The sequence below is a fragment of the Gorilla gorilla genome, chromosome 19 (assembly GCF_029281585.2).
Source record: "Gorilla gorilla gorilla isolate KB3781 chromosome 19, NHGRI_mGorGor1-v2.1_pri, whole genome shotgun sequence".
In the NCBI taxonomy this organism is placed as follows: domain Eukaryota; kingdom Metazoa; phylum Chordata; class Mammalia; order Primates; family Hominidae; genus Gorilla; species Gorilla gorilla.
In genome coordinates, this window is record NC_073243.2 from 33115568 (window position 1) to 33138471 (window position 22904).

At 42.0% G+C, this 22904-nt stretch overlaps 1 protein-coding gene across 2 annotated transcripts in view; it reads left to right on the forward strand.

Annotated features, from left to right (window-relative positions):
• Positions 1–22904, forward strand: part of LHFPL2 (LHFPL tetraspan subfamily member 2) — a 163099-nt gene that overhangs the window by 79190 nt on the left and 61005 nt on the right. For both annotated transcript variants that reach the window (XM_063700672.1, XM_031003206.3), the window contains exon 2: positions 4182–4240. The gene's annotated coding sequence lies outside the window, so the exon portion shown is untranslated. The remainder of the gene's footprint in view (positions 1–4181; positions 4241–22904) is intronic.

A 22904-nucleotide genomic window follows, 5' to 3' on the forward strand; every position in this document is an offset into this window, starting at 1 on the left:
CTGGAAATACACTGGCCTGCCTAGGGGGTCAGAAGTCCTAGATTGAAGGCCATATTCTGTCATTTACTAATGGTGTGATTTAGCTTAAGTGGCTCAAATTCTTGGTTTATAAAATGGGGATAGTAAAGATGTCTCTCCCCACCCACACTCCGGCCCCCTTTTAGTAATAGTGCCTATAAAATGAGAAAATGAATTGCAGAGTGTCCTGTGATACACAGTGCTCTGCCATGAAGCTCCCATTCTTGCCGTGGATGGGCATAGACCTCAGGTCTCAGGGAAGGATTGTGAGAGGACAGTTGCTGAGACTTTCCCCCTCTGTGGCCTCTGTGATCCTGACTTACTGTTTCTTAACCCACCCCAGAGGCAACCTGGACCACCTCGGGGCAACTCTGTTTATTACAGAGTTCTTTCTTCATTCAGCTGAAATTCACCCCTGTCATTTCCAAGGTAATTTTCACTCCTTGGTTCTAGTTTTACAGAGTAACATGAAACAATTCAAATCAGTGCACTTCAAGTCTTAGCAATCTGTAACTGACAAAAGGGGTCTTACAACTCTGCTTCCTGTTTTTGGCAATTCAATTCAATAAATAAGTGCTGGTGCCCATCACGTGGGGGCCGTGTTCTCTGTGTGGCACTAAAGGCAGCTATTGTTTCTCCTGACATCCGGAAGTGTAACAGAAGGGCATGCAGCCCAAATGGAGATGAATGGGAAGTGAGGACTTTTTAACTCCTTAATGTGCAAAAACACGGTAGTTTTAATTTTATTTAGAATGTTTGTTGGAATAAACAGTGCCTACTTTGATTGGACTGTAAGTGGCCAAGCAGACTAATAATATACATATATACAGATAAAGACCAATATTTACATGAACCCATGTGTTTAACAACCAGTAAGTGAATAAAAACCCATATTTGCATTTAGGAAAATGGAAAAAAGGTGACCTGGCAGCGTGAGAATACCTTTGTATGTGCTCTAATTGATGTTCTTGTCATCAGCAAATCCCATGAGAGGATCCTGAAGTGTCTTCTCAGTGATTAGAGGAACCGCACTCTTTACACTGAGTTTTACACGTTGATTATAGTATCCAAGACAAAAATGAACAAATGAAAAAGCAGTACAGCCTTAGCAGTAGGTGCCCCTAGCAGTTCTTGACCCCTGTTACTGACTAGCTGTGTGCCTTTGAGGAAGCCAGCCCTTATTCCTCAGGAATTTGTTTCCCTCATAGTTAAAATGCGGCCAAAATTTTCTCTCCTGCTTGCATTATATAGTTGTTAGGATAAAATGTGATTATGTATACGGATTTGAATATTAACACCACTTCTTGCAAGCCATGTAACTTTTGGTAAGGTTAAGTTTCTTTTTGCCTGCTTCCTCATCCTTAAAATGGGATAATACTGGTAGCTACTTCAGGGGTTTTGTGAAAGCAAATGAGTTAATTCACAAAAATTGTTTTTCAGAAACATTAGTCTCTTATTACTTCATAAACTTTAAGTAATAACAGACCAATGTTTCTAAAAAACAGATGCCAAGATGAAAACTAGAAATAAAGACACTGTTCTAATACATAGAACAATGCCTGACAGTCCTGATATATTAACTTTTTAGGTGAATGTTTGAAGGTTCTGTGACTTAGTATATTTTTAGTATACTGTATCTTCAAAATAGCATATTTAAAAAAAAAATGAAAATCACACCCTGTAAACTAACCAAACCCAGAACATAACTGGCATGTTTTTATCTTCCTGACTACTTTGGTGGTTTCACAAGATATTACTTCTTTGTCAGAAAAGCTTAATCATGATACTAAGAACCTATTCCTAAATGCCTGTTATCTTCAAAGCTTTGGGTCAAATTAATTGATTCTAGAAAATGCTTTTTACTGTCAGTGTGAATTTGGAAAGCTTTAGGTGGGAACTGGGATAGAATTCTGCCTTTTCCGTTACTGTTGGGGTCTTGACTGTCTTAACTGTCCAGAGCTTTGCTTGGTTTATATGTAAAAAAAGGAGATTTTAAAAAATGTTATCTTTGAATTTTGAACAGTACCAAGGTTGAAGTGACTCATTTTGTTGTGACTCATTTAGCTTTTAGAAATAAGGAGATGTTGATCAAGAACTCCATTTATAACAGACCCATTCATAATAATCCTAGTGGCATATTTCACAGAAGCCATTTCCAGATAAAAATACTGATCATGACTTCCCCTAAAGGGCAAAATAAAATTGTGGGAAATGTTTAGAATTTAGCAAGTAATTAAGTTAACAAAGAACCATTTTTAAAAAGTCATCGTTTCGCCGGGCGCAGTGGCTCACGCCTGTAATCCCAGCACTTTGGGAGGCCGGGGCGGGTGGATCACTTGAGGTCAGGAGTTCAAGACCAGCCTGGCCAACATGCTGAAACCCTGTCTCTACTAAAAATACAAAAATTAGCTGGAGGTGGTGGCACATGCCTGTAATCCCAGCTACTCAGGAGGCTGAGGCAAGAGAATCGCCCAGGAGGTGGAGGTTGCAGTGAGCTGAGATCGCGCCATTGTACTTCAGCCTGGGTGACAGAGGGAGACTCTGTCTCAAAAAAAAAAAAAAGTCTTAGTTTCCTTAACTATTATAACAAAGGACTTTATGAATTCAGAATTCTTTTGTATATTTTTATTAAAGTGAAACCCAGTGACTGTTGTCCAGTATCTTCAAGTTTATTACTAAACTAAAATGACGTTTTTAGATAGTGGCCTTTGTGCCACTGTTGGCTTTTCAACCTCAGGTACACTTTGGATTAACACTGGTGCTGCTGATACTAAGCTCCTTACCTGCATGTAAGTGTGGACATTCATAGCTTGATATTACAGATTTTGATTGTTAGCCCATGGCTGTATTTGAAAATTTGATTATAGAAAATAAGCATGTGGACTTCTTGTTTTCTTGCTTATCAGTGGAATTGAGGCTGTTGAATGTTTTCTGTTTAATTTACCTTATGTGGAATTATACATATTTATACACCCCAATTACATTTTTAATATCTCATGAACTCAAAATGCTTTTTTTCTAAATATTTACTCATATACAGTGTTACCTTGTAGTCCTGAATAACATAAGCCTAATCATTTTTAAATGAAGAAATTACTTTTAAATGTGCAAAAAGAAAAAGCTAACTGGCTAGTCATCTGCTAGCCAATTTCTTTTAGAGTTTGCATTAAGGAATATGTGGTTTCTATTGGGGGAGGTGATGAATAGGCTTTGTAGAGTGGAAGAGATTCTTTTAAGGGCAAGATTATCTGATAGGAGGAAAAAGGCGTGTTTGGAAACCCTGGATCCTGTGATATTGAGGAAGGTTCTCTACTTCTTTTAACATCAGTTTCCCCATCTGTTAATGGGTATCTTTGTCTAGAAAGGTTGTAATATATTCCTATAACAGTCCCAGGTGCATGATAGATTTTCAACAAATGGTAATTGTGACATTTTATGTTAGAAATTTGTTCCATTTATGTTTAATATTTCAAAGCAATGCTGAAGAGATATTTGAGGATTCTCTGTTTTGTGAATGTATTAGTAGGCTTATAATTTTCTAAAGGTTCCCTAAAGACTTTGAGACCACCAAAAGGAATCCTTGATTTCTAAATAAACTGATCATTAAATAAGTTCTTACTTTTCAACTTTTCTTTTTACTATGTTAGGGTTTTTCTAAAAATGGCCCTTTTTCCACTTTCCCAGTCTTGACATCTTTATGAATTTAGCTTTAGAACATTAACCAGCGTAACTGAAAAGGATATAAAGTGCTGCTAGGATAGTTTTTTCAGTCACAATTTTGTATTTTATTTCTTAATTTGTTTCTGGATTTTTGAGCCTTTTTATGGTCATTCATAAAGTGTCCTCCCGGACACAAGTTGTATTTTTAAGTTGGTCCCCTTGTGAGGGGAAAGGAAGGGATGTAATTAGGTACATGTTCACAAGCTGGACATTCCCCCCTGGCCTTTTACTTTTTCTGGTTCATCAGTGGTTTGGACCCTGTGTTCGTGTGTCGGTGTTCCTGGGGGGAGTGGCCGTGTTCTAATGCAAGTTGAGCTGTGTGCTGTCTGGGGACCAATATTTGAATCGTCACATATTTTAATGAGATATAAAATTGCATGCTAAGTCTTCTTTGTGTGTATGTGTTTTTAAAATCTAACTCTTTGTTCAATTTGTTTTTCCAGGTGGCATTTTTCTGAAGTTGTTCATTAAGACTTCCCAGCATTCCTACAGATATAAATAGGTAAGTAAATGAAATCACATGACCTTATTGTTGGTGATTGTTTGGAAACAATTTTCCAGCGAATGGCAACTTCTTGAAAAAGATGCAGTGTTTCAAACTTTTGAACCCTGTGTGGTCAGCACTAATTTTTTTAAGGCTAGAAACATCACTTGGATCAGCATACATAAATGTTATAAACAACCCTGTGAAGTTTCATAAATGATATTGAATTTAATGCTATAATTGCCACACTTCAATTCTGACATGCTTTGTTTGTCACCATTCATACCCAAGTTTCAGAGCTCTTTATAATAGGCATAGCTGAATTTGTCTTTCCTTTCGAGCTTCTCTGTGGACCATTTCATCATTTTTATCATTTCTCTCAGAGAAAGTAGAGATAGCCGATTAAAAATACCCAATTTTATTACTCAGTGGTAGCTCATATGGAAGGCTTGTGGGAATAAAAGTTAAAAACAGTTGACTAATAGGTGATTTATGATTAATTCTACAGGTTCTAATTTATAAAGGTCACTTTTTGAAAATATTAATGACGATAATAGAGGTTGAGTAATCTTGTACAATACACATTTAAGAAAATCAAGGCAGTACATAGTCAAATAATTGTCCCAAAAGACTTTGATCCAGCCCTGCTTCTCCCAAGGGAGAAGCCTATTCAGCCAGGTCCTCTCAGGTCTTATTATAAACTGGAGGTTCGGCTCAGCCCAAAGAAGCCAGCTCAAGGTATGGATTTGGGACTGACTGACACCCTTTTCAGGAGGGTCTGCCATGTTGAGGGGATTTGCACACGGCATTTTCACAGATACCGTCTCATTTGTAGAAAAGTCTTTTAGCTTGCAGATTCTAGGGAAGGAAAAATTGCTCTTATGTTATGAAATGAACTGGTGACTCCTCAAATGTTAAGTTGTTCTAACAACTTCTATTGCTTAGGTTAGGAAGCTTGAGGTTTTTGTTGTTGTTGTTAAACGGGAATTGTAAATACTTGTGTGTTACGAAATTATTTGAGCAGAATTCCTTCTCATAGGAATGCCAGGGCTGACCTGAGACAGGTGGTGTCCTGAGCAGGCTAATCATTGGCACCTTATCAAACTGATAATCTTTTTTTTTTTTGAAGTGGAGTCTGGCTGTATCACCCAGGCTGGAGTGCAGTGGTGTGATCTCGGCTCACTGCAACCTCCACCTCCTGGGTTCAAGCGATTCTCCTGGCTCAGCCTCCTGAGTAGAGTAACTGGGACTACAGGCGTGCACAACTACACCTGGCTAATTTTTGTATTTTTAGTAGAGACGGGGTTTCACCATGTTGGCCAGGCTGGTCTTGAACTCCTGACCTCAAGTGCTCTGCCCACCTCAGCCTCCCAAAGTGCTAGGATTACAGGCGTGAGCCACCATGGTCGGCCCAAACTGATAATCTTTATCTACTCCATATTTATTTAGTGGAGGTGGGAGAAATTAATTTTCTATTAATAAAGATTATTAATAAAAATACATACCTTTGCCTGTATGTTGAAATTAAAGAACTTATTACATGTGATTTTCTGAACCAGTTGCTCATAAACCTGTTTAAAGTTTGGCTAATAGTACTGCCATGTGCTGTTCAGATGCAAAATTTCAGATGCTTGTCAGCTAGATGACACTGGGGTTGGTAGTGAGGTCTGGTTTATGCTCATAGAGTTCTACAACTGTAGATATTCTCATTGGAGGCAGGCCTGTGCCGGGGAGGGGCATTTATTTCTACTCCCAGGCACTGTCTGCCTGAGTGGAAACAGGAGCGATTTTCATTTTACCTGTTATTTAAGGAGCTGCATGTGAAAACCCGAGTGAAGAGGCCCTACACTTCTCATGTGTTTCCCAGTAATGGCTTAGTCCCCCCTTTGTGGGTTGTCACCCTGGTCACTGCCAGACTGGCCTGTTTAATCCTGCTCTGGGGAAAAGCCAATTTCATTCTGCCAATGCCTTCAGGATCCAGGTGGTGCGTTCCCTTGAAATGCCCCCCTCTGAATACTTAACCTAATAAAACCAGCCTTCTCTGTCTTTTTTTTAAAGTTGTGAATTCATCCCATAGAAATACAATAACACTTTATCAAGTCAAACACAAGAACAGACATTCTGAGTTAATTGTGTCTGAATTGCAGAGCAATCTGATCCTGCTTTCTTTCTTTCTTTCTTTCTTTTTTTTTTGAGGTGGAATCTCACTCTGTCACTCAGGCTGGAGTGCAGTGACATGATCTTGGCTCACTGCAGCCTCTGCCTCCCCAGTTCAAGTAGTTCTTCTGCCTCAGCCTCCCAAGTAGCTGGGATTACAGGCATCTGCCACCATGCCCAGCTAATTTTTGTATTTTTAGCAGAGACTGGGTTTCGCCATGTTGGTGATCTTGCTTTCTGTTATGTAGTCAGTCGCATTATATGAACTTGGTGGAAGGTTTGTTTTGAGCAAAGAGCGCAGTTGCAGTCTGGGGCGAGCCTTGATGTCAGGTGGTCCTTGGCAGAGGTTCCGTCTCTGTGGACACAGACCTGGATTGGGACCCCGGCTGTGGTACCAGCAGGCTCTGTGACCTAGGGCACTTTTCATTACCATGTGGAATTCTCCTCTCTACTCATGGATAATCTTTTCTTCCCAAAGTGGTGGGAAGATTGACCAACAAAAAGATGGGAATGCGTGTGATACGTAGTAAACAGCAGGTGTTCCTCTGCCTGTTCCCTGGCACTGGGTATCATGGAAAGAGCACAGGATGTGGAGTCTGAGGGGTTGCTCTGCCAGGCTCTTTCTGTGCCTCTTTGGGGGAATCTCTTACCACCTGTGCCTCACTGGCAAAGTGGCAAGGGTAATACCTGCTCAGTTTTGCCTGTCTATTCCATGAGAATTGTGAGAAGGCTTTGAAAAGTGTGAATTTAGGGTGGGTGATTAGCATAAGGGGCCTCTACTAGGCATGCTTTTTAATAATCCAGACTCTCTGGGATTAAATCCCTGCTCTAACCACTTATAAGTAGGTGAATGTCCTCGAGCAAATGACTGTCACCTTGTCTGGTTCTCACCTATCTCACCTGATTGCTCTGAGAATAAATGATGTACTGTTTGAAGACTGGGGCATACAGAACTAGCACCTAATGAATCTCAGTAAACATGCTCGTAAATTCACTAGGACATAAGAAGGGAGGCCGAGAATCAGACATGAAAAAATATCCACAGTTTTAAAACCCCTCATGTTTGAACCGTGTCTTGTTGAGCTGCCTTTTATCATGTTGTGCAAGTTTGGACCAGGGAAGATGATCTGAATAAACTGAGGATGACCCCACAAGGTGGGACTCCCTCATGGGCGAACACAGCACTGGGAGTTGGTCTTCCTGGGTTCTCTTCACAAGTGAACTGGGGACAGGTCTCTTCCCATCTAGGGGAATTCTAGCCGAAGGGGCAAAGTGAAAGCACTATACCTGCACCATCCGATACGGTAGTCTCCCTGTTAGCATCTCCCCGTGTGGCTGCTGAGCACTTGACATATGGCTAGTGCGACTGAGGTACTGAAGTTTTCTTTCTACTTACTTTAAAATTTAGAACTGAGAGTCAATTCAGTTTTTGGAAAATGTTTAAGTATGTTTGGAACAACTTTCATATGTGATTCTACTTTTTCTACTGTAAATTTTATAAATTTTAAAGCAGATCAATTATTCCTGATGGAAATTTTGTGCCTTAATTGAAATGTGCAATGAGTGCAAAATAGACAAAATTTTGAAGTGTTAAGTATTAGAAAGAAGAATGTACAAATTCCATTAATAATTTTTATGCTGATCACATGTCAAAATAATGTTTTAGATATTTTGAGTTATATGAAATTTATTAAAATTAGTTTATGCTTTTTAATGTTGCTACCAAAAATTTTAATTAATACACATGGCTTACAGTAATATTTTTATTGCACAGTGCTGTTCTAGAGTATCATAAAATTGGATAGTTTCTAATTTATCAAGTAAAATACTATTTTCCCTATTAGTTTTTGAAGATTATGAAAATGGGTTTTTTCTTTTTTTAAGGTTTTGTTCATAGTCTGACAACAAGTTTGAGAAATGTTTTAAATATTCAGAATTGGGGGGAAAAAAAAGAAAAAATGCATAGCAAACAAGTTATGTAAGCCTTGTGTAATATAGCTTAAGGTCTGTTTTTACTTTCCTTGCAGTCCTTTGGCCTCCATTGCCTCATGAAGCTGTCAAGGGGAGCCCTCAGAGCCTTCCCCTCAAAACCACTCCCTTGGATATGAAACCAGTGTTTTCAGCTAAATGATCCCCCTCCTTCATGATTGTTGACTTTGACGTTTGTTGCAGGCGCCATGTTCCTGGTGTCACATACTGCTATGCCCCGGGAGATCAGTTTAGGAACAGTCATCTAGGACAAAATGACTTTTAATTACCCATAGTGATTCAGCACTGTCTTCTTACCATGGTACCAGAAATATGGAGATATGTTGCCAAGGGCATGATTGCTGGCTAGATGCTTAGTTTTCAGCAGCAGGTGTAGGAAACATGAGAAGGTAATATAAGTAAGGTTATCAGTATGTTTGTTTCACATTGATGCCCTAGTGGCACTTATGTGCATTCTGAGAGGCAGTGGGTAGAGTGCTTGATTCAGAATCATACTTGTCTGGGTTTGAGGATAGGCCACATCCCTTATGAGGTGATGGTGGTGAGGATAGCTATCCTCTGTCATTCTGTTCCTCTGTAGTTGGTGCCAATAGACACTGGCCGCTTTTCTTGTTAAAATTCTTTGATTGTGTGTACTCAGTCTGTGATGCCTGTATTCTTTCGTGTAATAACCACAGTAAATACATCGCCATTGTTGTATTTTTCCAGACTGAGCAGATGGGTGGTACAGTTAAAAGCTCTATCTAGGAATTAAGCAGGATTGATACTTCTATATTAAATAGAAACCATTATCAAATTTTTTGAAGAGTCTTTAGCTGAAGAAAGGTGGCTTTTCCTTGCACAGTTTAATTGTTATGATACTGATCTTCTTAAATTCCAATATTAGAGTATAGGATACATTTATACCATCGATTTGGAAGCAGTCAATAGGTATAGGAAGCATTTATTAAGAGAAAGTGTAACAACCTTCTCCCTTTACTCGATGGTAAATTGGACCGAATATAGGGTCCCGGGAGGGGAAAAATGGTAAAGTAGAAATCGACAGTGATATTCAAGATTTAACAAAACAAATCAGAGTAATTAAATGCATTGAAGACAAAATGGATGTAGTTCTTTTTGTCATTTTCTAATTTTGTTACTTGCATGTTGACAATGTATCGTTTTTCTGATGAGACTTCTAGCTAGTCGTATCCTACAGAAGACTTCTGGGGCTTCTCTCCAGCAGGGGTATTCTCTTTCTATGAAAAGTTGCTTCCCTTGATGGACTATAAACTTCACAAAGGCAGGTGTGAGTTTTGTAGTATATCCTTGATACCCAGTGCAATGTCTGACATTATAGACTATCCAGCACAGTGCCTGATACATATATTTGCTCAGTAAATGTTGATCAAATTGAAGAGTGAATGGGGGCTTAACTATAACATCCACTTTGTAAGTATTTGGGAGTATGGCCACAAAATAATGTAATTTGGGAAGCCACAAGATTTCTTTTAAGCCAAAAAGTAAAGTTGAACATTAAGAAGGCACCACTGGAGCAGCTGACCAGAGGCCAGGAAAGCAGATAGGAAGGCATCACTGGCAAGAAATGATGAGGACTAAAAGGGAAGTTTGGGAGAGTAGGGTGGGCAGGGCTGCAGCTGACTGATGAAACATAGCCTCATGGAGGCAGGTACCCAGGGAGTTAGCTTTGGACAGGAACAGGGCAGCTCTCTGTGGCACAGGAGGTGCACTGCCATAGGTAAGCTGAAAATACAGGGAATAGGCCTTAAGAGAATTCTTATGTTGTGGCTCAGTTCTTTTGAGCAGTGGGAAAAAAAGTCATCTGCTCTGGGGAGAGGAGGTGAAGCCTGGAGGTTTAAGAAGAATGCATGTTTTCCCTAGGTGGAAAAGATCTCTTCTCAGTGTTGATGTGACCGGAGTGCCCATGTTCCGGTAGATTCTGGCCTTCTGTCTGATGGATTATTGCACAAAGAATTCTGGTCCTCTATCCAATCAGATTAGTCCACAGGCATGTTTTGGATCTCACATAATAAATGTATAAGCCTGGCACAGACATGCACCTGTAATCCCAGTATTCAGGAGGCTGAGGTGGGAGGATTGCTTGAGCCCAGGAGTTTGAGACCAGCCTGGGCCACATAGCAAGACCCTGTCTCTGAAAAGAAAAATGTATAGTTTTGTTGTGATCAGTGGAAGTCCATGAAAAAGGCTATATGCAAATCTCCCAGCAGGTAGATTTGGTTCCAGTTGGTACTCCTGTTGTCATTCCATCTGCATGAAGAATCCTCCTGATCCTTCCCGAGAAAGCTTTTTTATTTTAACAATCCAGTTTTAAAAATTGCTCCCAGAAAAGAAGGTGGTCTAATTGAACTCAGATGAATGAGCGTACACTGGGATGGTGTAGGGGTGTCCCCTTATCATCCCTGTATAACGAATGTATGCTTTTATATGAAGCTTGTTAACATAGGTAAGTAATAGCTGTATACATTTTTATTTAGTATTCTTATTTAAAATAATTTCCCATGCCAAACCACAGCAAACCCTGCTTGCCACTAAAGAAGGCAATAGCGTATCCCTGAAGTCCTGAGATGCTGCCCCCGTAAATACCGTGTCTGCTCATTGAAACGTCATCATGACTCCCTAACTGAAACTGACCTCTATTGAATTAAATATTGATTTAATCTCTATTCTCTTGGATTAATTCAATTCAAATTGCAATAAAGTTTTTGTAATCTTTGCTTTCTTTCATGCTCTGATGCTGAGTGGAACCGTTAGTCATACAATGGTCCTGTCCTTCTAGACACCCCTCGCACCGGCATCCCCAGAGCCACAGGCCAGCCACTTGGCACATGTTACAGAGCCAAGGTAGCAGGCAGCCTCTGAAAATGGGGTTGGCCTCATCTCTGTACCTTATGTTACCATCCCAGAACAATCTGTGAAAAGCTTTTAAGGCTATTTGGCAAGTCCGAATGAACTTGGAAACGTACCTGATTTTGATCCAAATTGTTCTATAACTGTGGCCAAGTGGTGTTAGGAGGTGGACACTTCCTGTTGTTAATTTACATCTCTTTCACGTAATGAAGGCAACTTTGACTCAGGGTCATGTTAGGAATCTAATGTGACTGGTCTGAAAGAGCTGGTCTCCTCTGGCTGCCTTGCCACCACATTCTGCCTCCTTCCTTCATTCTCAGACTACATCTGTGATTCAGTTGAAGTCCAATGCATTTTTCTCCTAGCATTCATGGAGTGACTGTGGATTGGAAAGATACAGTGCAGGGTGGTGGTCAAGTGCTTTCATGGACTTCTCATTCAAGGTCAGGGTCACCAGTTTTGGGCCATTATGTCCCACATCAGGTACATTTAAGTCTATTCATCTGGAAACTGGCAGGCATTTTGGTAAAAGAATGGTTGCAGAGAAAGTCGTTGGGGCAAACCCCTAGAAGCTATACCTTTCTTTCAGTGCTGTGGTATTCTGTGTTGTATGCTTGCATATTTACATCATCTGCACATCTTAAAGCAAAGGTGGTTTTTCACCTGCCCAAAGGTCACATTCAGTCTTCTCTGGTGACCTTGAACACTGGTATACTCTTGAAGCCAAGCAACAGCCCTTACATATATATTATTATGGCTGGATTAGGATTGCCAGACACATGTCTACCTATGTAACAAACCTGCACGTTGTGCACATGTACCCTAGAACTTAAAGTATAAAAAACAAAGAAGGATTGCCAGAAGCTGTTTATGTGTGACCTGTCCCCCCAGTTATCAAAATCACCCAAGTTCATACAGAAATGTATAAGCATGCAGGGAAAAAATCAGTTCCCTTAGGGGTCACCACTGGTAATCTACTGTCCAAGTTCCTAAGAGTATCCCTTTTTGTACATTCTTTTCTTTACATAACTGAGTTCTTACTCTGTATATAACTTTATATTGTTACTTTTTTGTTTAATATTATAAATATTTCCTCATGTCATAAGTTCCGTTTTTAAAGAAATCTTCAGTATTCTGTCTTATGATGTATATCTTAAACCATTTTAACCTGCTTTCTAATTTTGACATTTGAATTCTGATTTTTTAAACCATTAAATATCAACCTTGAATATCCTTTTATGGATATTATTATTTAGTTATAAAAAATATTTCCAGGAAAGTTGGGCCCTCATTGGCAGTATAAGAGAGCACCCATTGTATGTCCCCCTAATCAGGAATGAGTTATCAGTTCTTAAGTCTTTGCTAGTTTGTGAGGTGAGAATGGCATCTCATTTTGTTACTGTTTTTATTATTGACCACATCTAATGTTTTCCTAAATAGAATAGTTGTTTGAAGTTTGTCTTTTCTGAATTGTTTGTTCATGTTTTTCCTTTAGGTGAAACTCTCATTTATGATAATAGTGACATTTATGACCTTGGCCCATTTTCCTAGAAAAGTTTATTGGAATGCATAATTTTACATGTATTGTATGCTCTGTAATTGTTAACTCACACAAAAGTGTCCAATGTTTGAGGGGAAGTCAGGTGTGGAAGTATCAAAGGGAACACAGCTCAAAGTTCTCATGCGGCTTCTTGGTTGTGACTGCCCCCATCTGGAAAGTTAGCCCTGCCCAGTGGGTGCCCCTGTCCCACCTCACCCACACCTCATGAGCCCCTCATTGTCACCCTCATCCTGCCCTGGTACTTTTGATTCCACTCTGCCTATTCAGGGCAGACAGGGTATAACTTCTATTGTCAGAAGAAGAGGAAGAAACAGAACATGTCGGCTCATGGACCCCATGAAGTGCTTCTCACCTGCTTCTCCTCTCCTGATGTTTCTTCTCAGTCTACCTGGCTGACTTCTTTTGCCTGCCCCTTCATCAAGGTCTCTGGGTCATCTTTGGTCCCCTTTTCTCCCTTACCTTTTCGCATCCTCTGGCTTTTCCAGCCCATTCTGTGGCTTCAGCTGCTACTTGCAGGCCAGACCCTCTCCTCCAGGTGCAGACCCATCCAGCCAGCCGCCTGTTGGGGTCTTCCCCTGGTGTCCCACTGACATTTTTAATTTAGCATGCCCCCAAGTGAAACTCTCCTTCTCTCTTGACTGGCCCTGTGGCCTGGGTCCCCACTTCCAGTAGAAAGACCTTTTACCCCATCTACCAGAAATCCCTCTTTCCCCCTCTGCCCACATCCCATTGGTTTTATGAATTCCTGTCTGTCCTCCTTCCTCTTTCCATGTTCCTCCTTTCTTAGTCCAGGCTTCACTTCCAGAATGAGTGAATGTCTGTTTTCCCAATTAGAAATAGTCTTACACAATGGATAAACTAGATTTCTCTAAAACAAATGAAAGTTGATATTTTGCAGAGTATGCTACTTTAATGAAAACTATTTTAAATTCTCTGTATGGAGTGAATTCTCACCTATTAATTTACCATTTATAGAAATTAAGTTTTTACCTCCTTGCTTGGTTTAAAGCAAAACATGCCTAGAATACTGTCTAATGTATAGTATTCATGTGAGTCCCTGGACAATACTTTCTAGTTAAAGGGCTTTTGATTTGAAGACTTGATGTTTTCTTGGGACCTTAATTATTTCCATATTTCAATATGTATTTTTTTGGTTACATTGGAATTATCCTTTATTAGCTAGTTTTTCAGCTTACCTCCCAGGGAACTCAGGCAAGAAATACAAATATTTTCATAAGATTCTTTAAGGGAGTAAAATTAATATTTTTGAGATGAAAATATGATGATTTGTCTCCTAAGGATTGGAAGACTTTATTAAGATAGCAAAATATCCTTCCCCAGGGGTAAGTTTTTTTAGGGCTTATTGGAAATATGGTGCTGGGAAGAATAAAAGGAAATTTAATACCATGGAAGTTGGAAATGGCCCCTGAAATCCAATCCATTTTTAGAACACATATGACACACAATTCCCCAAGATCTGAGACAGCTCAGTTCACTTCCTGAGGCTGTCAGGCTCCTTATGGCTGTGACACGGAAAGTTTCCTCAGCACGAATAAGCCATGGCAGTGTTTTATTTGCTGGAAATCTTTCCTATACCTGATGATGGGGCTGCCCTTGGGTCTGCCTTCCCTTATCTGTATCAAGTGGCTTTAGTCTGGTACTTTTCTTAGGTTGGGTTCCCCAACAGCCGATTCTGCAGCAGGGATTCAAGTGCAAGTAGGTGACTTGGGAGGTAAACCTGGAAAACGTTGTTAAGGGAATAGGGGTGTGAAATAGGAGAAGAGAGCCAATAAAGAGATGGCATTGCTGCTTTGGGCACCTGAGGCTCCATCTCTAGTGAATTCTATGAGACATCCATCAGAATTATCCCAGCTGGGCCAGCAAGATCTGGGATATGTCCTCTCCAACTCGTCTCTGTCGTTAACTAACCACTTCTTCTGAGACCAGCACTTAAGGGCCAACTCCTTGTGGGGCCAAAAGAGAGCCCTCAGGTGGAAGTCCTGGGTGCTCGCTGTAAGCGTGTGCAGGAACGGGGGCTTGAGGTGCAGCAGGCGCGCACAGTGTCTGCCCCTTGCACTGTCATTAAGTTTTCAACGCTGATAGACAAGTCTGTCTAAGGGAGAAACTTCAGTGGTCAGGAAGGAAGCACATGCAGAGATTTCCAGTGGAATGTACTTAAAATAGATCAGCGCCTGATCAATGCTGGAGTGAATGTAAAAGAGGTAAGAATTTGATACCACTGATCCTGAAATGGGGAACGCAGGGAGAATCTTGGAGAGGTGTCTAAATGTTGCTCCCCAAATGACGTATTGTGCCTCAACAACAAACACTGACAAACCATTATAATCACAAATGGGACAATTGAATTGTCAGGGCTCCTTGTAGGGTTGAAATTTCCTCAGAGCTAATCAGCCTACAGAATTATAACTAGGTCCACAAGGAAATTACGGTATTTTTTCCATGTAGTCAGATCTGGAAGAAAACAAAAATCTGACGGAAGTCTGTGGCCAGCCAAGTCTGAGCAGAGCTACCTTCATTACTTGGGGAAATTCCTGGGGAAGGAAAGAAGGTGGAATCAGTGCTGTCAGTGGACCTTAAGAATCCTTCTGTGCTGTGTGTTTTCTATTCCTATTTTATTAATGCAGAATCCTTGTTGATACAACATGGAAAATATATCCTAATACCCTATCAGCTCTTCCATTCTTGTCATGTAGGGGGTGAGGGGGTATGATCTGGACACTACAGATATTTAATCACTTAGAGCTATTGTGTGATGCTAGAGCAACAGTACCAAAGTGTCCTTGTCCTTAAAGGCTCCCAACCCAGCCATGAGAGGACAAGCAGAGAAGTCACTGCTGCTGTGGTCAACTAATTATATTGGGACAGAGGAGGGAACAATTCTGCCAGTTGGAGAAGGCATGCTGGAGCCATGACTTCTCAATTGGGCCTTGAAAATGACTAGCTTTTGCCAAGGGATGAAAGAGGGGAATGGCAGTCCTGGCAGAGACGAGTGTGGGCAAAGGCAAGGAGATGCGGAAGTGCAGAGTGTGGTCAGGAAGTAGTGAGTGGTTTGGGGTGACAGATATATGAGGTGGCAAAGTTGCGAAGGTAGGCAGGAGAGGTCACCTTGTGAAAGTCCTGAAAGCTTTGTCCCTGCTTTTACCATTTCTTCCACACGAATGTCCAAAGGCATGCACCATTTGTGGCGAACCCATTTCTGTTGACTCACGTCCAGATTTCCACCAAACATCCTGCCATCGTAGGAACAACTTAGGTGCAGGATGATTAATGGAGCCTGCAGAACTTCTGTGGGGTTCCAAGTCCCAAAGGTGTGGCGTTTGGATAGCGAAACCAACAATTTGTGCTACATGGCTGGTTGGCGATTCTGTATAGCCCGTGACACGTTGTTGAAGGAGAAATTGACACGCTTTATGCACTTGGACAATATTATACCTGAAATATTTATTGTTTATTTGCCATATATTTTCTATCATTCCAACAAGTCCCAAATGTGCTACATCCCCTGCATCTAGCTAGATTTAATAGTACACAGAATTGATCGTGCTTATTTTTCCCTAATTCTTTCCCCCCTGCAGTAGTTCTCTCATAGCATTAGTGTGCTGGTGCCTTTGGCCGTGCCAGAGGAGCATACCTGCTCTTAGAATCCTTCAGTACGTGGATTGAGAAAGGAAACAAAGGAATAAGTTGGCATCAGGTTTCCCCCTTATTACATTAAGCAGCTAAATCCCTTTAGTTGTCTTTGTCTTGTAGAGGCCAGGGCCCTTGGCCCCCAAAGGTTAGCTAAAAAAATCACTGACATGGCCGGGCACGGTGGCTCACGCCTGCAATCCCAACACTTTGGAAGGCCGAGGCAGGTGGATCACGAGGTCAGGAGATCGAGGCCATCCTGGTTAACACGGTGAAACCCTGTCTCTACTAAAAATACACAAAATTAGCCGGGCATGGTGGCGGGCACCTGTAGTCCCAGCTACTCGGGAGGCTGAGGCAGGAGAATGGCGTGAACCTGGGAGGCGGAGCTTGCAGTGAACCAAGATCGCACCACTGCACTCCAGCCTGGGCAACAGAGCGAGACTCTGTCTCAAAAAAAAAAAAAAAAAAAAAATCACTGACATGAGGCAGATTGATTAATAGGAGGAAAGGCATACAAATTTATTAAACATGTATACACGAGTGCCTTCAGAATGAAGACCCAAAGATACAGGGGAAATTGCCCATTTTTGTGCATAGGTTCAACAGAGTATGAACAGGCATGTAGATATATAATTTGACAAGAGGGTATGATCTAATGCTAATAGCTTGAGTGGGGAAACCTAGCCTGTCTAGATTCCTCTTGGCCTCTCTGGGCATTCATTCCTTTCTTCTGGGTGTGGGGCAGGACCCTCTCTGCAATGAGGGTCTTAGGACCTACAGTCAAAAAAGGTAGATCAGAAAATTTCTTTAAGGCCAGTTTTTACATAGAAGACTTTTAGGTTTCATGGCTGGCTTTTGGGAAAGGGGGTTCTGGCTTCTATAATCCACCTTGGGGAAGTGGGATTCTAGTTTTTGTGGCCTGCCTCAGGAGAATGGGACTGAGACATAGGAGGACAGGAGAAAGAGAATAACTTCATGTTTCTAAGGCTGCTGCTAGGGCTTCGTTTTGGGGTGTTGTTTTCCGAGCCCCAACAGTCTTTTATTTCTGATTGAATAGCTACCTTGTTAGAGGGAAAGAGAGCTCAAGGTGGTGTCCAGGGCCTGGAGCCATTTCTCAGGGTGAATTAGGACCAGGAGCTGAAGTGGCCCCCAGATACAAACCTAGGAACCCCCAGGACAGTAGGTCCAATTACCAACTCACCAAGTCTTGGACTGACTGATCTCTTGGCTCTTTAAATTCAAAATTGCCCATAAGATTTGACGTTCAGCCATTCTCAAAAAGGCTCCCCAAATGACTTTGCTATGGAACTCTTCCAAGAAGTTACCTTGTTTATTTCTTAGACCAATGCACTCACAATTCCTTAGAAATTTCTACTTCCTCTTTTATCATTTATGAGGTGTTTTTTCCCACGGAATTCCCCATTCCTCTAGATTCACTTTTATTCCATCCTTTGAAATTGCAGTTAGGCTTCCAGGAGATGTTTCCCTGATGATTTTACAATGTAAGAAAAAGGTTTAAAAATATTTGACACCCAAGAAGGAATGGTAGGATGTTTTGAGTCCAAGTTAGTAAATTGGCCACTGACTGCTCTGTGTCTTTTGGTGAATCACCATTGTTTAGTGAATGAGGTAAGAATCACTAATTCTAAGAAGCTGTTTCAGCAGCAAGATAAAAATAAATTCTCTCTATTCCCTTTGTCAGTCATTCTCTCCAATATGAGAATAAATACAGAAGTATGGCTGGGCACGGTGACTGACACCTGTAATCCCAGCACTTTGGGAGGCTGAGATGGGCAGATCACTTGAGATGAGGAGTTCCAGACCAGCCTGGCCAACATGGCAAAACCTCGTGTCTACCAAAAATACAAAAATTAGCTGAGCCTGGTGGTGGGAACCTGTAATCCCAGCCATTCAGGGGGCTGAGGCAAGATAATTTCTTGAACCCGGGAGGCGGAGATTGCAGTGAGCCGAGATCATGCCACTGCACTCCAGCCTGGGCAACAGAGTGAGAATCCATCTCAAAATAAATAAATAAATAAATAAATAAATAAATAAATAAAAATAAAACAGAAGTAAAGAGGATCCTTTTTCAGTCTCGTGTTCAGCAGCCAGTGTCTCCCTGTGCCTTCACTGCATTCCGGCGCTCTCCCTCTCCACGCATAGGGACTATTTTGGAGTTTGGGCCCTGAATTGAGACTGCTCTTGACTGTTCTTGGTCTTGTGAGAGCTCTCTTCATAACGGCCTGAATCCTTGGTTTGAGTTTGCCCTCCTCTCATGAATCTTCACCCACTATTGGGATCATCATGTTCTCATGACTAGAGTATTAGTTCAATGTCTTCCGTGCCATGGCTGTTGAAAGTGGAGAACCTGGTTGTGAAGATGGATGAGACTTTTCAAAGGAGTAGAAAATTGTATGGGAGGCTCCAGATTGGTGGCCAACAGGCAGGTAAGAAGTAGCGTAGTTTGCTAGTGGTCCAGTAGCCTGTGTGCAAGCTTGGCCTCCTGATCCACTATGGGTTATGTTATTTATTGTTATTGAATTTCAAACGTGGAATTTATTCAGAGTGAATTGTAACATTTGTTCTGTAGGAATCAAGACTTCTGTCAATGCTCAGAAATACTGTACCTGAAGAAAACAACCCCCAGTTTTTTGCATATAACTTCTAGGAAAGTTTTTCAAGGATCAAGATGATTTTGAGTGGAAGTTTCTTAATGTTTAATTACTGGAGAGCTGCACTGTAGTGACCTGTAGAGGCATAACCCCCACTCAGGAATTGCCATATTGTGTGCTACTTCCACATATTGGAAGGTATTTTAGACATGGATGCAACATTTATGGGACATGTATTAAGGCAGCAAGACAAAATATATTCAACTGGAACTGTTCTAAAAACCCAGAGCTCATGACCAGACTTTCCAAAATCGTGTTACAGGAAAGTGGTCTTCCTCCGCCTCTATAAACTTACTCCTGATGAAAGAAAATCGAGCAGAATTTATTGTTATTTGAGGACTACTCAGAGTCTTCAGCATGCCAATGTGTGTTGTGGCTCTTCAAGGGGATACAGGTCTCAGTGTCTGTCCTGGGATCACTTTGATCTCAGAGTACCTATGGCCCTGCCCCAGAACTCATATAACTCTGACCCAGTTGGGGAGATGCTGACATGTGGTAGGTTAAAAATGGTTGCACATTCTTTTTCACTCTGCCATTAATAACTGGAGTCTTATTTCCCTGCCCTTTGGGTCTGGGCTGGCCTTCTGACTTCCCTTCATGGCTGAAATGTGGCAGAAGTGTTGTGTAAGTTCTAGAGTCTCAGCCTCAAAGGGTCTGACTACTTCCACTTTCACCTTCTTGGAACTCTGCTCTGAGACCTCTGTGTAAGTAAGCCAGTCTCACCCCAGAAGGATAAGGAGCCTGCAAAGGAGAGCCAAGGTTCCCCTGTTGGCAGGCAGCATTCGTGGCCAGACACGTGAAGGAAGCCTTTGTGGGCCTTCCTGCACAGCTGACCTAGCTGAAAGCCATCGTGAGCCAGCCCAGGAGAAACCAGCAGAGGAACAGCCAGCCGAACCCTGGGATTGTGAGAAATAATCAGGTATTTTAAGCTATGAAATGTTAAGGCACTTTGTTACTCAACAATAGTTAACAGATACAACCAACATAAGCAGTATCACCCAATAGAAATGCTGATACAAGACAGAAAAATACGATTTTCTTATCTAATCGGATACTTTCTAGGAGGCTTTTCTGGTTTAAAACTAAATTTCCGGATAGGAGTTTTCCAGAAACCTGAATCAAGTGAATAGTTAACAAGCACATAATATGTTTGGCACATGAGGAACAGCACAGAAAATGGCATTTAATCCCAGGGTGCGTGATCCAGCATAAGTCTGCCAGTGCTGCCTAGGAAAGGTGAGGGCTGCTGAGGGAGAAGTTCTAGCCTTCATAGCTGCCCCCAGCAACAGCTTTCCAAGGGCTGACAGCTACCTGTGAGGGTGACCAGTGTCACTTAGGGCTCATTCTGACAGCTGAATAATTAGATTTACACGACATGGCTGTGGATACGGCCCTTCTGCTCTGTTTGCTGACCAGCTGTGGGATGGGAGACCTTTCCAGTGTTCCTTTCATAGACCAAGTTTAATTATTACTGGCTCCAGGGGCAAATCTGATTAGCAGATGTCACAGGGGGCCTGTTTTCAGCAGGCCCTTGGTGAGATGCAGAAATGTGAGAGGGCTGCTGGTGGGCGCTCCCCACGGAGGCTGGACAGGCAAGTGCTTGGGACTGGGCCTGGGCCAGCACCAGCTCCTTGGATACAACATCCACTACCTTCTCCATGCCCCAAGGCCGGGTGGAGCTCTTAACGTGGAAGTGCGGACTGTAGCTTATGTAGGACTGTAGCTTATGTACCGTAGCTGGGAGGCCTCTGCCAGAGCCACTGCATCGCCACATCCAGGCCTTAAAACACTCAGAGCCAAGGATCGTGACAGTCATGCTACAGCCGTGCTGGCCAGAGTGAGTTGGGAAGAACCAGAAGGACCTTGCAGTCATGGGAGCTGGAGCTGGAAAAGACCCACTTGGTCATGAAGGCTCTTCCTCCGTCGCGGCCTGATCATTCCCTCGGGATCCTCCCGAGTGCTTTGTAAATCTGTTTCCGAATGACTCAGGCTGGGAGTCTTCCAGCCATTCCCTGGGGAGATGTAGCGGCCTTTCCTGAGGAGGAAATATTTTCTTCACGAGGGGTTGGGATATTTTGTTGGTTGGCTCCAGCCCCAACCCTCCTGGCCAGTCTCCCTCAGACCACCCTGAACAGGCCTCCTGTACCTCTGGGTTCCCACAGTGAGACCTACGTCATGCTTCCGCTGAGCGGCAGTTAAGCCGAGGAGGCGGGGCCTGCTTCCTAGTCCTGGTGCTTTCTGAAGCAGTGACTTTCTCCAGCTGCTTTGTTATCCTGATCTCCTCTGAATTTCTCAATTTTTTTTTTGTCCTTGTTAATATTTCATATGTGTGGAAACTGTGCTGGTACTTCACAGACATTGAAAGGACTGTGTATTCCACCATGAGAAAGGCATTTTCATTGCAAATTATTTTAAAATTTTGGTGAGGTTTTGATAGATTGGATTGACCTTGGTTTCCATGCCACTGCTCAGTGAGTATAAAGAAGTGTAAATGCACTATGGCTCCTCCAGAAGCCCAGAGTAATGATATCAGACGTCATGTGTGCTGGCTGGCACAGCCATGTAAACACTGTGGTCCTAGGACATTGCTTTTGGGGAGTTGATGTAACTCAATGTGTAGTCAGTAAAACAAAGAAAGGAAGGGTTTGTGTGTCTGCCTAGCCCACAGCCATGTTGGGAACATTTAGGAAGCACAAGATTGTGGGCTCTGCCTCTGTTGGTACTGATGCAGCCGTGAGATGAGGAGCAGGAGTGCCCCGGTGAGCCTCTTAGGGTTCAGGCTGAGTGGCATTTCTAGGCCATAAGATGGAAATTGGAAGGGTGGTTTAGATCAGCGCCCTTCTGAGCCTGTTCCACAGAGTGTGCCACTTTCTAGGGACATTTTAGGAGCTACCTGGAGGTGATGGGGGCCAAGGGGACCCTCCTCAACCCCCTACTTTTTTTTTTTTTTTTTTTTTTACCAGTACAGCTCTGCTTTCATCTGTTTCCTATGCAGAACTGGGGTTGTTTGTCAGATTCTGTAAACAGTGTTTCATGCTCAAAAAGAAAGTTTGCAAACCACAGGTTCAGAGGACTGACTTCTAATAAAAACAAACAGAGAGAAACCTCTTTAGCCAGGCAACTAATGATTACATTTCTGGGATCTGCATCGATCAATCCACAGACATTTGGAAGCAGCCAAAAGCAAAGCACTAAACAAATAGATGTTTCTGTGTGACCACTATGTCATCAAGAAACTCGTAGTCAATATAAACAGAAGATGCAGACTGTGACCTCTAAGTAGCAAGGAGACAGGAGGCCAATTCTAGTCATATGTGCAGGTGATTCTGCCAGATTGTGGTGTTCTAAGTAAGCACCAGCAAGTCCTGGAGTCGAGGTTACTGAGAATCATGTGATAAAAAATATCATTTATGGAGAGCTTTCCGTTTGTTGATCACTGTTTCTAGGATGCATTGCTCATCCTACAAAATGTAGGTTCTATTATTATCCCTATTTCATGCATGGGGAAGCTGAGGCTTGAGGTTGAGTGGTTTGCCCAAGGATAAAGTAGTGGGGGTGGGGATAGGCCCTCTTGGCTAGAGCCGATGCCCTTGCATACACTGCTGCCGTGTCCCTCTCATGGTTTTGGTGAGTGGAGTGCCTCAGAACGGCTACTTTGAAAAGTGTCTTTCCTGCCAGAGATGCGGCTTTATGATCAATCCACTCAAAAATTGCCCCATATAAAGTTGAAATTTAATGTTGCATGTAAATGATCTTTATCGTAGAAAAGAGAATATAGAGAAAA